Source organism: Gorilla gorilla, chromosome 3 (assembly GCF_029281585.2).
Source record: "Gorilla gorilla gorilla isolate KB3781 chromosome 3, NHGRI_mGorGor1-v2.1_pri, whole genome shotgun sequence".
Lineage (NCBI taxonomy): Eukaryota > Metazoa > Chordata > Mammalia > Primates > Hominidae > Gorilla > Gorilla gorilla.
The window spans coordinates 182411693-182425241 of record NC_073227.2 but is presented as its reverse complement, the minus strand read 5'-3'; the positions used below and the strand labels follow the sequence as shown (position 1 = coordinate 182425241).

Genomic DNA, 13549 nt, shown 5'->3' with positions numbered 1-13549 from the left:
CGTACAATTTGTGACAATAATACATTCACAGTATTAGACAACCATCATCTCTACCTAGTTTCAAAATGCTTTGCTTACCTCCAAAGGAGAACCTGCATCAGATTAGCAATTACTTCCCATTCCCCTTTGCCCCAATTCCAGGAATTTACTACAAAAAAGACAGTACTGGAGGAGAAAGGAGGAACAAAAATGACATTAGACATATAAAAAACAATGAATATAAACGAATTGAACACTGTAATAGGCAGTTATATACTTGTTCTGGAACCTTAAAAAAGGCAGGTATGGGCAAAATTGATTAAAATTAGACACTCTATCCACTCTATTCTATGTATAAGAGACTGACATTAGATGTAAAGACATAAATAGGTTGAGAAGGAAGAGACAGAAAAAGATATACCATGCAAATAGTAACCACAAAAGAGATGGTATGGCTGTGCTAATACCAGACAAAACACATTTTACATCAAAACTGTTAAAGAGTACTAAAACATGTGAAGCAAATATTGACAGCATTGAAAGGTGAAATAGACAGCTCAACAGGAATAGAGACTTCAATACTCTTATTTTTGATAATAGATCAAAACTCCAGACTGTTTTTTAATAAAGAAATAGGAGACTTGAATGACACCATAAACTAACCAGACCTAACAGACAAATTTAGAAAATTTCATCCCCAAAACAGCAGAATATACATTTTTCTCAAGAAAATATGGAGCATTCTCCAGATTAGAAGACTTATTATGCTACAGAGCAAGTCTCGATAAATTTTAACAGATTGAAATTACACAAAGTATCTTCTTCATAAACAATGGAATGAAAATAGAAATCACTAACAGAAGGAAAGCTGGACGATTCACAAATAAGTAGAAATTAATACACTCTAAGTAAAAAATCAGTCAAAGAAAAAATCAAAAGGAAGTTTGAAAATACTTTGAGGCAAATGAAAACAAAACACAACATAATAAAACTAAAACACAATAACATTGACTTCATTTTTTACCCATGTAATTACATTTACATGTGTTTTTAAATATTCATATTGCTTTACATGAATTATATAAGTTTGGGAGTTTCTGTTTTTATAGGATTTTGTCCAAATTCTATCTAGTGTCTTTTCACTTCAGTCTTCAGGACAGCTTTAAGAATTTCTTATGTGGTGAGTCTAGTAATGTGAATTCTCTCAGATTTTTAAAGTCTGAGAATGTCTTGATTTCACCTTAATTTTTGAAGGCTGGTTTTGTGAGATATGGAATTAGTGGCTGACAGATCTTTTCTTTCAGCACTTTGAAACTATCATCCCTTTGCTTTCTGGCCTTTGATGATAAATGCGTTGCTAATCTTATTTAGGATCCTTTGTTCATGATGAGTCACTTCTTTTGTGGTGCTTTGGTGATTCTCTCTTTGTCTTTGTCTATAACAGTTTGGTTATAAAATGTTATCATGTGGCTCTCTTTGCATTTATTCTTCTTGGAATGTTTGAAGTTCTTAGATGAATAGATTCATGTACATTAGTAAATTTGGAAAGTGTTGGCCATTATTTCTTCAAATACATTTTCTGTGATCTCTCCTCTCTTTTTGGAAAACTGCGTAACTGGTATTTTGGTACACTTGTTAGTGTTTCATAGGTCTTTTAGGCTCCATTTATTTTTCTTCTTCCTGGTCTTCAGAGTAATTTCATTTACCTCTGCAAATTTGGTGATTCTTTCTTCTGTCTGCTCATATCTGCTACTGAAACCTTTCAGTAAATATTTCATTCCAATTATAATTTTCAACTCCAGAATTTTTGTTTTACTCATTTTTGTATTTATAATCTTTGTTAATTTTTATTTGTTTATATATCATTCTCCTACTTTCCTTTAGCTTTTTGTTGTTGTTGTTGTTATTCTTTGATCCATGTTTTCCTTAGCTCTATGAGCAATATTTTCTTTTTTTTTTTGAGACAAAGTTTCACTCTTGTTGTCCAGGCCAGAGTGCAGTGGCATGATCTCAGCTCACTGCAACTTCTGCCTCCCGGGTTCAAGCGATTCTGCTGACTCAGCCTCCCAAGTAGTTGGGATTATAGTTGCCTGCCACCACACCTAGCTAATTTTTTTGTATTTTTGGTAGAGACAGGGTTTCACCATGTTGGTCAGGTTGGTCTCGAACTCCTGACCACAGGTGATCTACTCACCTCAGCCTCCCAAAGTTCTGGGATTACAGGCATGAGCCACCGCCCCCAGCTATGAGCAAATTTTTAAACAGCTGAGTCAGTTTTTGTCTTGTAATTCCAATGTTTGTTCTTCCTCGGAAAGTTTTTGTTAATTTCTTTTTTTTCCTGGGTGTGGTCTGACTTTCCTAGTTTTTTTTAATATATTGCATAACTTTTTGTTTTAAACTCAACACATTTAATATATAATGTAGAAACACTAGAAATAATTTTCCCCTTCTTAAGTTCTATGAGTTATCATTGTTGTTTGTTTTTTTTTTTAAGTCACTTTTCTCAAAGGCTTTTGAAAATTTTTTTTTTATTGTTACATACTGTCATTTAAATCTTAGTTTCTTTAGCTTTTGACCAGCTTGTGGTTTAACAAAGATTTTCTAAATGCCTGAAAGCCAACAAATAAATAAAACAAAAAAGTCATCTGCTCTGCTGGCCAACACAGGATTGGCCCTATGTTGAGGCATTCTTTCCACTGTTAATGGAAAACTTAGAATGCTTCCTTAGCCTTTACTTCCTGTTTACATGAGTCTACAGGATATTGGGAGATGAAAGCTTAGGATCTTCTAGGTCTCATTGAACATGTGTCCTGCCTTGTTTATCTGGGATCTCCACTATACATTAAGAATTCTCAAAGCTTTCATTTTTCAAAATAATCCTCTCCTGAGAATTTTTTGTCAGGGCTTCCAATGTGTCTACTGATTGGCCCAATTGTAATCAATTGACCCACGCTTCAGTAGCTTCATCATTTGCCTCTTGATAATTTTTCAGTAATACCCTCTGCTTAGCTGTTTCTCCTCATTAAGAGAGTTCTATTTTGGTGAGCAAAACAGAGGCAAGCACCTTGCATTATTACTTCAGGGAACTTCAAGACTAGTAAAAATGCACAAACACAGTCACTTGGGAACCAATTCCACTCTGTGAACTCTGAAATCAGGTAACCACACTGGGAATGTGGGCTTCTATTTTCAAGACTGCTACCACTCAGGAAGAGGGATGAAGCAAGACTAGGCGAAATTGAAATGCCACAGAGTTCACTTAACATGCTTAATTAGCCTTTTTCTTGACTCAGTATAGGCTTCTTTGCTGTCAACCTTTGACTTTTTTCCCAGATTCCAACAAAGTTGACTCTGGCAGTCTTTGTTCCATTTGTGTGCCCAGATAGACCTTTGACGTTCACTACCAGATTGTTTTTGCTGGTGTCATTTAGTGAAATCTGTAGATATTTTTAAAATGGAATGAGTAGTGATGTGCTTTTGCTTTAACCATATTTTTGGCATATGATTTTTCCAATAACTAGACCACTGAAAAATGCTTTGGCTCCTATATAGGTTATACATATATCCCTCTTGCTGGAGAAGACACATATATGCAATTTTCTATTATAAAACCTGAATTATTTTTCTTATAAAAGGACAAAAGGTAGAATAAATTCTATTCTCAAACACAGATTAACAATAGAATAAAAGCAGAAAAAATTCTGGTGAACACTGTAGGAAGGAAATGCAAGAAACTAGCCTCCTTTGGATACATTTCCATAGTGATAAAGTAGGTCATATCTACTACATTAATTGGTAGTTCTTTAAATTTTTAAAAGCCTTTTCAGACTTTTTAATTTTTTAAAAGATTCCTCTTTTTTTTTCATTAGAAAACAAACAAACAAACACACACAAAAAAATGGTGTTAGTCTTGTGAAGGCAGCAAGAAATTCTAGTGGCTAAGAAGTTTGTAAATCAGGAAATCCTATAGGAAGAATTAAGAAAAATGGTAGTGATTTTTATGGTGTTCAAGTATTTAAAGCTTTGAGTCAATATTTTGACTGTTAGTAATGATTATTAATAGTTCTGGGGGCCGGGCGCCATGGCTCACGCCTGTAATCCCAGCACTTTGGGAGGCCAAGGCAGGCGAATCACGAGATCAGAAGATCGAGACCATCCTGGCTAACACGGTGAAACCCCGTCTCTACTAAAAATACAAAAAAAAAAAAAAAATTAGCCAGGCGTGGTGGCGGGCGCCTGTAGTCCCAGCTACTTGGGAGGCTGAGGCAGGAGAATGGTGTGAACCCGGGAGGCAGAGGTTGCAGTGAGCCGAGATGGTGCCACTGCACTCCAGCCTGGGCAACAGAGCGAAACTCCGTCAAAAAAAAAAAAAAAAGTTCTGGGAAGTAACTAATTACTATTTTGATGTTGTCAGAAAAACAAATGGGGTTCAAAGAAGAGCTAAATCACTTGCCTATGATTGCATAGTAAATAGCATAGGTGGGATTTTAATCTACATCTTCAAAGCTCTATAAAAGGTGTTGCAATTGCTATAAAAGTGATAGCAGATCAGACCAAGTCCAAGGACCTAACATTGCACAGGGAGTGTGTAGTGTATGTATAGCCAACACAAGGAAGAACACTAGATTGAGAATATAAGCAAAGAGAATCTGAGTAATTTCCTTACAGAAACAAACCTTACTGAATCCCATCACTCAAAGCAAAAGGAGTTACGTAATCTATAGATGCTACAAATATATTCTGAAAAGAAAACACAATGTGGCATTGTTTCAAAAATGCACTGCTCAGATCCTAATATTTTGAGTATTATCCAGTAGAGCTCAGCTATGTAGATCCTTCAAGGGAGGACTTAGTCTAAAATGAAGAATAATTTATATTATTAATAATTCAGATTATTAGTGATAATTAACATATTCATTTTTATTTGAAATAACTCTAAAAATAAGTTTTACACATAATTTATTAAATGATTGCTTTTTGTTGCAAATGATGCATTTGTTGCAAATGATGCATCTGAAGTGTGTGCGTTTGTGTTTCATTTTCTTTTCTGCCAGGCTTCCATTAAAAGTGTTAGCTAGATCCCTCTAGCTAGTTCCTTCTAGTAACGAACCATCTACATTTAATTGACTGATGGTCATATAGAGATATGAAAAAGCACTTTACAAATCCTTTGGCTAAATGAAAAGATCAAATCTAATAATTATAAGAAATTTAAAATCAATTAGCAAAATAATAAAAATCTTTCATTATTGAGTGTTAAATTAATTAGCATTAATTACATATTTTAAGCATGTAACAGCAATGTAATTTCCATTCAAGAGAACTGCAGCCAATTTTCAGTTTGCTATTATAAACAATCTAGGTATAGGCTGGGTGCGGTGGCTCATGCCTGTAATCCCAGCACTTTGGGAGGCCGAGGTGGGCAGATCATGAGGTCAGGAGATGGAGACCATCCTGGCTAACACGGTGAAATCCCATCTCTACTAAAAAATACAAAAAAAATTAGCCGGGCATGGTGGCAGTCGCCAGTAGTCCCAGCTACTATGGAGGCTGAAACAGGGGAATGGCGTGAACCCGGGAGGCAGAGCTTGCAGTGAGCTGAGATCGCGCCACTGCACTCCATCCTGGGTGACAGACAAGACTCCCTCTCAAATAAATAAATAAATAATAAAAAGGTATATGTACTTTTCCATTTGTAGAAATGTTATGATTTAAAACACTGAGATTCTTAAAACTAATTTATTCTCTGAGTATTCTTGGATTTAGCGTAATCACCATTATACACACAAAAACCAAACCAATGAAATTACAGTATTGAGGTAGACTTACAATATAAGTATCATCAACATACTTTGGCTTTTCTATTTCTACTTTCTTCCTCATAAAATTTCTCAACATGTTTCTCTATAGCATCATTGTGTTAATTAAAGAAGTAGACATCAGAGGAAGGCTACTAAATTGACTAAGATTAAGTTTTCAAGAAGAATCAAAGTAGCTATAAAATTCAACTACTTCAACCTTGTTTGTCCTCACCTCTGTATTTTGTATGCTTAGTTCAATCTCTAAAGTAACTATACCTTTTCATCAGTTTGCAATAAAACCACATTCAATGTTTCTAAAGTTCAGTCACTAAATTGCACATGATAAAATTCAAAATGGAAATCATCAAATGTTGTTGAAAATGAGAGTCAAGACAATTACCAAAAGTGTCATTTTGAGTACAGAAGTTGTGAAAAATAATTAGTTAATGCTGGGTTGGAATTCAAAACAGATTTTCAAAGACAGGATAGTTTAGGGAATTATAAAAAATTATCTCTGATAACATAATAACATAATGTCCTAAGAGGAGAAATAATTTATTCCAATTTTACCATAGAATTGTTTTCTCATATACACTGCTATTTACTCAAATAATAGCTGCAAGCATTTTATCCTGGCAAACATTTAGTGTCATTGTACTACAAACATTTTTTGACATTATACAATAGATTATAACACTGTCAATGTTTCTATATGTAGTATTTAGTAACTATGCCCTTTCTTATACTATTTACTTATAGTTCTATCATTACCTCATTGATTCATTTATACTATAAGGAATCTCTTTATTTACGAATATTTTTATTAAGTTTTATATCTAAACATATCCTAGTATTTTCTAAACGATTCATCATGTCTATCTTGCTCCGTACTTCCTTGAAGATGGGTCTTTATATGGATGAGTCTTTTTACTGAAGCATCAAGTACAGTCTGTACATATATCTGGATTCTTAGAAACGTATATTTAAGATTAAAATGATGATAAGCAATTCTTATGAGAACTATCTGAAATTTTATCTAGAGCTCGTATATATTTTTATATTTCTATCTACTCATCTATTTATGTACCTATCTATATATTTTTTTCTCAGTACAAAAGTAATTTATATCCACTGAACAAAGACTGCAAATGTAAACCAAACAAGACAAAATGCAGTTGACCTGAATAATATAGGTTTGAACTCCACAGGTTCACTGATTTTTTTCATAAAAATACTGAAGTTTATTTTGGAGATTTGGACAATTTGAAAAAATTCTCAGAACAACCATGTAGTCTAGAAATATGAAGAAATGAAATAAAAGTTATGTATATTATGAAGCATATAATATATTTAGATACTAGTCTATTTTATTATTTACTATTATTAATTATAAACAAATCTATTATAAGAAGTTAATATTTATCCAAACTTATTCACACAATCGCTTACATACTGTACATAGTGCCATTCACAGTCCAGAGAAATGTAAACAAACCAAGATGCAATATTAAATTACAACTGCATAAAATTAACTGTAGTACATACTGTACTACTTAATAGCCACCTCCTATTGCTCTTGTAGTGAGCTAAAGTGTTGCAAGTATCCTCATAAAATGCAATCATCTCCACTCCACGTGAGCAGTTCGTCTCTCTAGTAAATTTTGTATCACAGTAAAAAGTGATCACTCACGGTGCTCAAGTATTTTTGACCATGTTCGATGCAATGCCATAAACTTTGAATAACATTATGAGACACATACAAAGTACCACTAAGTCATGTGGAAATGCTCCCAAGGATCAGAATTAAGTCATAATATGAAAAAAAAAGTTGGTTGGCTCGATAATGTACCGTAGATGGAGGTCTACAGATGTGGTTGCCTGCCGTTTTAGACAGACTATTCATCTTGTAAACAGATGATGCAAACTTACGGCAATGAAAAATATAGTACAGTACTGTAAGTGTATTTTCTCTTCATTATGATTTTCTAAATAACATTTTCTTTCCTCTAGCTTACTTTATTGTAAGAATAAATTATACAATTTATATAACATACAAAATATGTGTTAATTGTTTATGTTACCGTAAGGCTTCAGGTCAGCAGTAGGCTCTTAGTAATTACGTTTCTGGGGAGTGAAAAGTTATGAGCAGCTTTTTGACCATTCATGACATCAGTGCCACTATCCTCTATGTTGTTAAGGGGTCAGCTGTAAAACATAACAAAACAAGTTTAATGCAGTTTTCCATAACCACAGTTAACCTCTGAGCATGTATCTCTTCAGTCCATGCACAGACTTTGCTTATTTTATTTTTAATGACTTAATTATACCATTCATACAGTATTGTGCTATGTTTATATAATTTATTGAATCTTAAATTAGAGTTTTATAAACATTTTTTAACAGGTGTATTCTATTGCACCAAGTGGCTATATCATTTGTCATTTACCTAAATATTCATTTATGTCTGGGCTTTTAAATTGCTTAAAATGTTTCCTACAACATAATAATGTGAAGAATGTATTCATGCATAAAGTTTTATTCATATTTATTGTTATTTCCTCAGAATAGTTGACTAGAAGTGAGTTAGTATCACAAGGGGCAGACATGTGGAATAACCTTCATGCTAATTACTAATTATTTTGTACATGCAAGTTACACTGCCATTAGGAATATAAGAAAGTGCCTATTCCATTGAGCACTCTTTAAAATTATGTACTTCTAATTTGTGAAATTAAATTGAGACTAACTGATACAATTTCATTTAGTTAAAACATAATGAAGTTGAAAAGTTGAGTATTTTCTTTATTTTTTTTGATGCACAGAAGCAATATCCAAACAATGCAGAAGTATATATGGTAATAAGAAAAGTCTCCTTTTATAAGGGCTCATAGCTCTTTCTCTTTAGGACGATGGAGCAGGTTGTTGAATAATCTCTCAGATTATTTACTGAAGCAATTACATAAAAGAGCATTAAAATATGCAGTAGTTTTTATATCTGGAATATATTCAATTTAAAATGAATAATTTTGGAGACATCTGTGTGTCAGTACTAATACACTATTATTTTTACAACTGCAGCATGGAATTTCATTTGGTGGAAGGTTCATAGTTTAAGCACTTGTCTACTGTTTTACATTTGAATATTTCTACATTTTCTTGTTGCAACCAGTGCTGCAATAAATATCCTTGTGCATGCTACTTTGTGGTCATTTATGAGCATTTATTAAGGGGAAATACTGAGGGACATTATTGCTTTATTAAAGCAGAGTTACAACTTAACTTTTACAAAATAATGCCAAATCGTTATCCAGAAAACGTAGAACAATTACGTTTCTACCAATACTATATGAGAGATTATATTTGTTCACTTCCTTAGCAGTCTTGGAACTTAACACACTTTATTGCTGTTGCTAATTAAATGGTGAAATACATATATCTTTTTGGGGATTTAATTTACATTCATCTAATTATTTATAAGATTGTGAATCTTCTGATGTTTATAGATCATTAATTCCTCCCTTATATGAGTAATAGCCATTTGTTTGTTACATTTCCTTTTCAGTTCTTTTCTTGTTTTGACTATTAATAATTCATTTCATAGTCAGAATATTGACCTTTTCTGTCATATTTTCTCTCTTTTGTTAGATTACCTTAACCATTGTTTATTTTTAATATGGTCACCTTTGTCAAGCTTTATGCTTTTAACTTATATGACTTTTATCTTGCTTTAAAAAGTCTCTTCTTCAATATGTATGTTTTTTGTTTCTAATAGCATTATAATACTATTAATACCAATTGTCAAATACTATATATAATTTTATTCACTTCAATTTTTTCATCTATATAGATATCATTTTATGTTAAAAATTATATATACATGTGTTTTAATATTAAATTACCTCAATACTCTAGATTATACAGTGTTTAGCTCAACCCACTATATTATATAGCCTATATTTTCCCTACTGATATAAAATGCTACCTTTATTCTATTATTAATTTTTTACATATGATATGTTTGCTTCCAAAACCTTTATTCTATTCCACCAATATTTTCTGTCTTGTTAAAACACCACTACATTGTTTAAATTTATAACAATGGAGTGTAGTATGTATGTGCGTGTATATAGAGGTTTTTATGTGCATGTATATATACATATACAAGGACTATATAAAATCAGGAAATTTATATTATATTTAGGAAAATATCATCGAATAGTTTTCTTTGTGTTTTTGACCTAGAACAAAATTTGTTGAATGAGTAAGACATTCACATTGTTAAAGGCATACAAACAGAAGTTATGTATTTTGAAAAATCTCCCTTTTATCCCCTGCCTTTCACCTGCACAGTTTCTGCACTTGTAAAGTGCTACTCCCATCCTCAAGATAAGTAACTGATCTTTTGATTTGGGGTAGAAGAGAGTAAAGAGAGTTGAATTAATTCATTATACTCCCTAGTTCACAGAATACCACAATTATTTATATGGACAAGATCCTTCTTTTATTAGTTTATCAATTGTCTTTATTTCTATTCCACACTTTAATTTTCCTTCTCCAAACCGTGTAGTCAACAACTCTCATGTTTAAAGTATCCTTTGCTTTGTATTTTTCTTATAAAATGGGTATAGCTTTTTGGCTTGTTTGTGTTTGCTTTTTTTTTTTACAGTTTTCATTTATGTAAATGATAATATGGCCTATATCCCATATTGCGTCTTACTTCTTTTCTTTTTTTTTTTTTTTAAGACAGAGTCTTGCTCTGTCACCCAGGCTGGAGTGCAGTGGTGCGATCTCAGCTTACTGCAACCTCTGCCTCCCAGGTTCAAGCCATTCTCCTGCCTCTGCTTCCTGAGTAGCTGGGATTACAGGCACATGCCACCACGTCCAGCTAATTTTTTTTTTTTTTTTGTATTTTTAGTAGAGATGGAATTTCACCACGTTGGCTAGGATGGTCTCGAACTCCTGACCTCAGGTCATCTGAGTTCCTCGGCTTTCCAAAGTGCTGGGATTACAGGCATGAGCCACTGCACCCAGCTGTGTCTTACTTATTTTCTTTCAATCCTACATTTTAAAGAAGTATTCTTGTTGCTCTGTGTATATTTAGTCTACTGCTTTATAATCATCCATAGAAATCTACAGTGTGGCCCACCATATTTTACTTAATCAATCATGTGTGCGTTCATGTAACTTCGGTCACTTTTGGATTGGTTGATGGCTGAGCTCAGCTAGGGTATCTGGGATGGGTGGGCTTCTCTCGCAGTGTTTTTTTTTTTTTATGATCAATGATCCTATACAACATTCTTCAAAAAGTGACTGCAGTACTCTAAGAGGGAAAGCCCTAACTGGTCAAGTCTCTGCTTCCTCCTGTTTGCTGATATCCCGTGGGCATAAACAAGTCACATGGCCAAGTCTAGGGTCAGTGTGGGAGAGGACTACCCAAGGGCATTGATACTGGCAGGTAGGATTAATGGGAGGCCATTGTTATAACAATCTAGTATTTAAGGTATTAGTTCAACTGTTTGTCTCTCTCTTGAGGTAGCTTTATATTTGTCCTGATTTTATGAATAGTCCATTACTTTCCACTTGCAGCCCATATACATGTAATATATTTCTGAACAGTCTATTTATTTCACTGGTCTTTCTCTTTCTTAATAAATAAATTCTTCACTGATTTCCTTCTAGAACCTGTATAATATGTATAAATATGCAGGAGAAAAAAATCTCCCACAGTTTTTCTTCTCAAAACCTATTGGCTGTCTTTTATGGTAGAGTTTCCATAAAATTTACAGTCAGTTTACCAAGTTAAACAGCATTAGTATTTTAATTTTAGATTTTAGAATCAGCCAATCTAATTATAAAATGTTAATATTTTGAAAGAGTATATTAAATTTATAGATTGAGTTTTAACATTTTAAAGGAATATAATAGATTTCTATTTATTTCAGTCATTTTTAATTGCAATAGAAAGAAAAATTTATTTCTGCTTCTGCGTGTTCATAGATATTTTACCTTTTTAGTTGCTAATATTAGTCATTTTTCCAATTCTCTCTCTTGATTAGTTTTTGTTAGTATGTATACAATATATTAATTTTATATTATTTTGTGCCCCTTGACATTTCAAATTATTCTAGTTTAACAGTAGCTTTACAGTTTATTTTCTAGTGTTACCTATATTCTATTATATCATCTTTGCCCCTATGTTTGCAATTTCTAATCTGCTAAATATCTTCATCTTTTATTGTTCTATTGGTTAGTATTGTATTTTTAGTTCTGAAATATAATTTTGATGATAGGCCTTGACCTGGAGAATTTGTTCACTGTCGGGTTTTTAGAATACCTGCTTCTAGAATCTGTTTGCTATTTAAATCCCTTCAGGATTTATCTCTTGTCTTTGATTTAAAATTTGGTATCTACAAAAAGGCTATTTCTTCTTAAATCAATAACAGTTAAATAAATCCAACCATTAATTGAATAGCTCAAGGAAAACATAGGAGTCAAAGGCTAAAATGCTTCCAAATGTTTATTTAGAGATAATTTGAAGACCCTAAAAGCAAAACACAACTTTGACTTTATTTTCCCTAATTTGCACATATCCCAAAACATGCAAACCAAAATATAAACTTTTTTAAAAATAGCAAATCCAGATAAATTTCTAAACATATATTACAATCTATTTTATGTATATTACATAGTCTGGTAAGCAATAATTACTCATGCAGTTTTAATATGTCTGGAGAAATTGTAAAGGGTAATTGGAAAATAATAATACATTAACTAGTATTGATCATGTGTGTAACCTTTACTACATGGTTATTAAAATTACGTGTATTGGCCAGGTGCAATGGCTCACTCCTGTAATCCCTGCACTTTGGGAGGCTGAGGCACGCAGATCACGAGGTCAGGGGATCTAGACCATCCTGGCTAACATGGTGAAACTCCGTCTCTACTAAAAATGCAAAAAATTAGCCGGGCACGGTGGCACGCGTCTGTGATCCCAGCTACTTGGGAGGCTGAGGCAGGAGAATCACTTGAACCCAGAAGCTGGAGGTTGCAGTGAGCTGAGATTGCACCATTGCACTCCAGCCTGGGCGACAGAGTGAGACTATCTCAAAAAAAAAAAAAAAAATGGGTATTTTACCTATAATTAAATGTTAAGAGGCATTTTCTAAAACTTTACCAGAAGTAAGAAAATGTTACCTAAATATTCACTTCAGGTAAAAACAAAAGTTAAAACAATTTATGTTCCCCACTTGCAAAGTTGATACAATTTTTCTTTATCGGCTGTCAAATGAACCCTATTAGAAATTAAATATACATGTCACGTCCTCACTCCGTGTAGCTCTATACATTCACTAGACTTGAGTTTTTCACACTCTTTAGCTAAGGAACTCTGTGACTGCTGTTTTGCATTTCCATCCCCAGATACACTTGACACTCCTCTACACCTTGCCCTCCATCCCAAAAGGCTCGCTAATATGGTTTCTTATTGGTTTGGAAAATGAGAGGCCTGACTGGAGACTGCAAGGAGTGGGACCAGAGTACTAGCCTCCACCATCGGCTCCTTGTCTGCTCATTTATAGGAGAGCAGTGGTTTCCTCAGATCAGAATTCACAGCTCCTCAGGAAGCATACATTTGCAAATAGCTCCTTTCTTCCAGGACCAGCAGTGGTAACAGCTTCATTGTTACTCTCCTCATATTACCGCATTATCCCTTGTGGTCAGTTGACACTTCTCTGAAAATTGTCACTTTATTGTGCCCCTCTTGATTTATT

General features: G+C 33.3%; 1 protein-coding gene across 4 annotated transcripts in view; it reads left to right on the top strand.

The window, feature by feature from the left end:
• The window catches only part of FSTL5 (follistatin like 5), an 807335-nt gene that overhangs the window by 783765 nt on the left and 10021 nt on the right, over positions 1 to 13549 (top strand). The gene's annotated exons all lie outside the window — the stretch shown is intronic.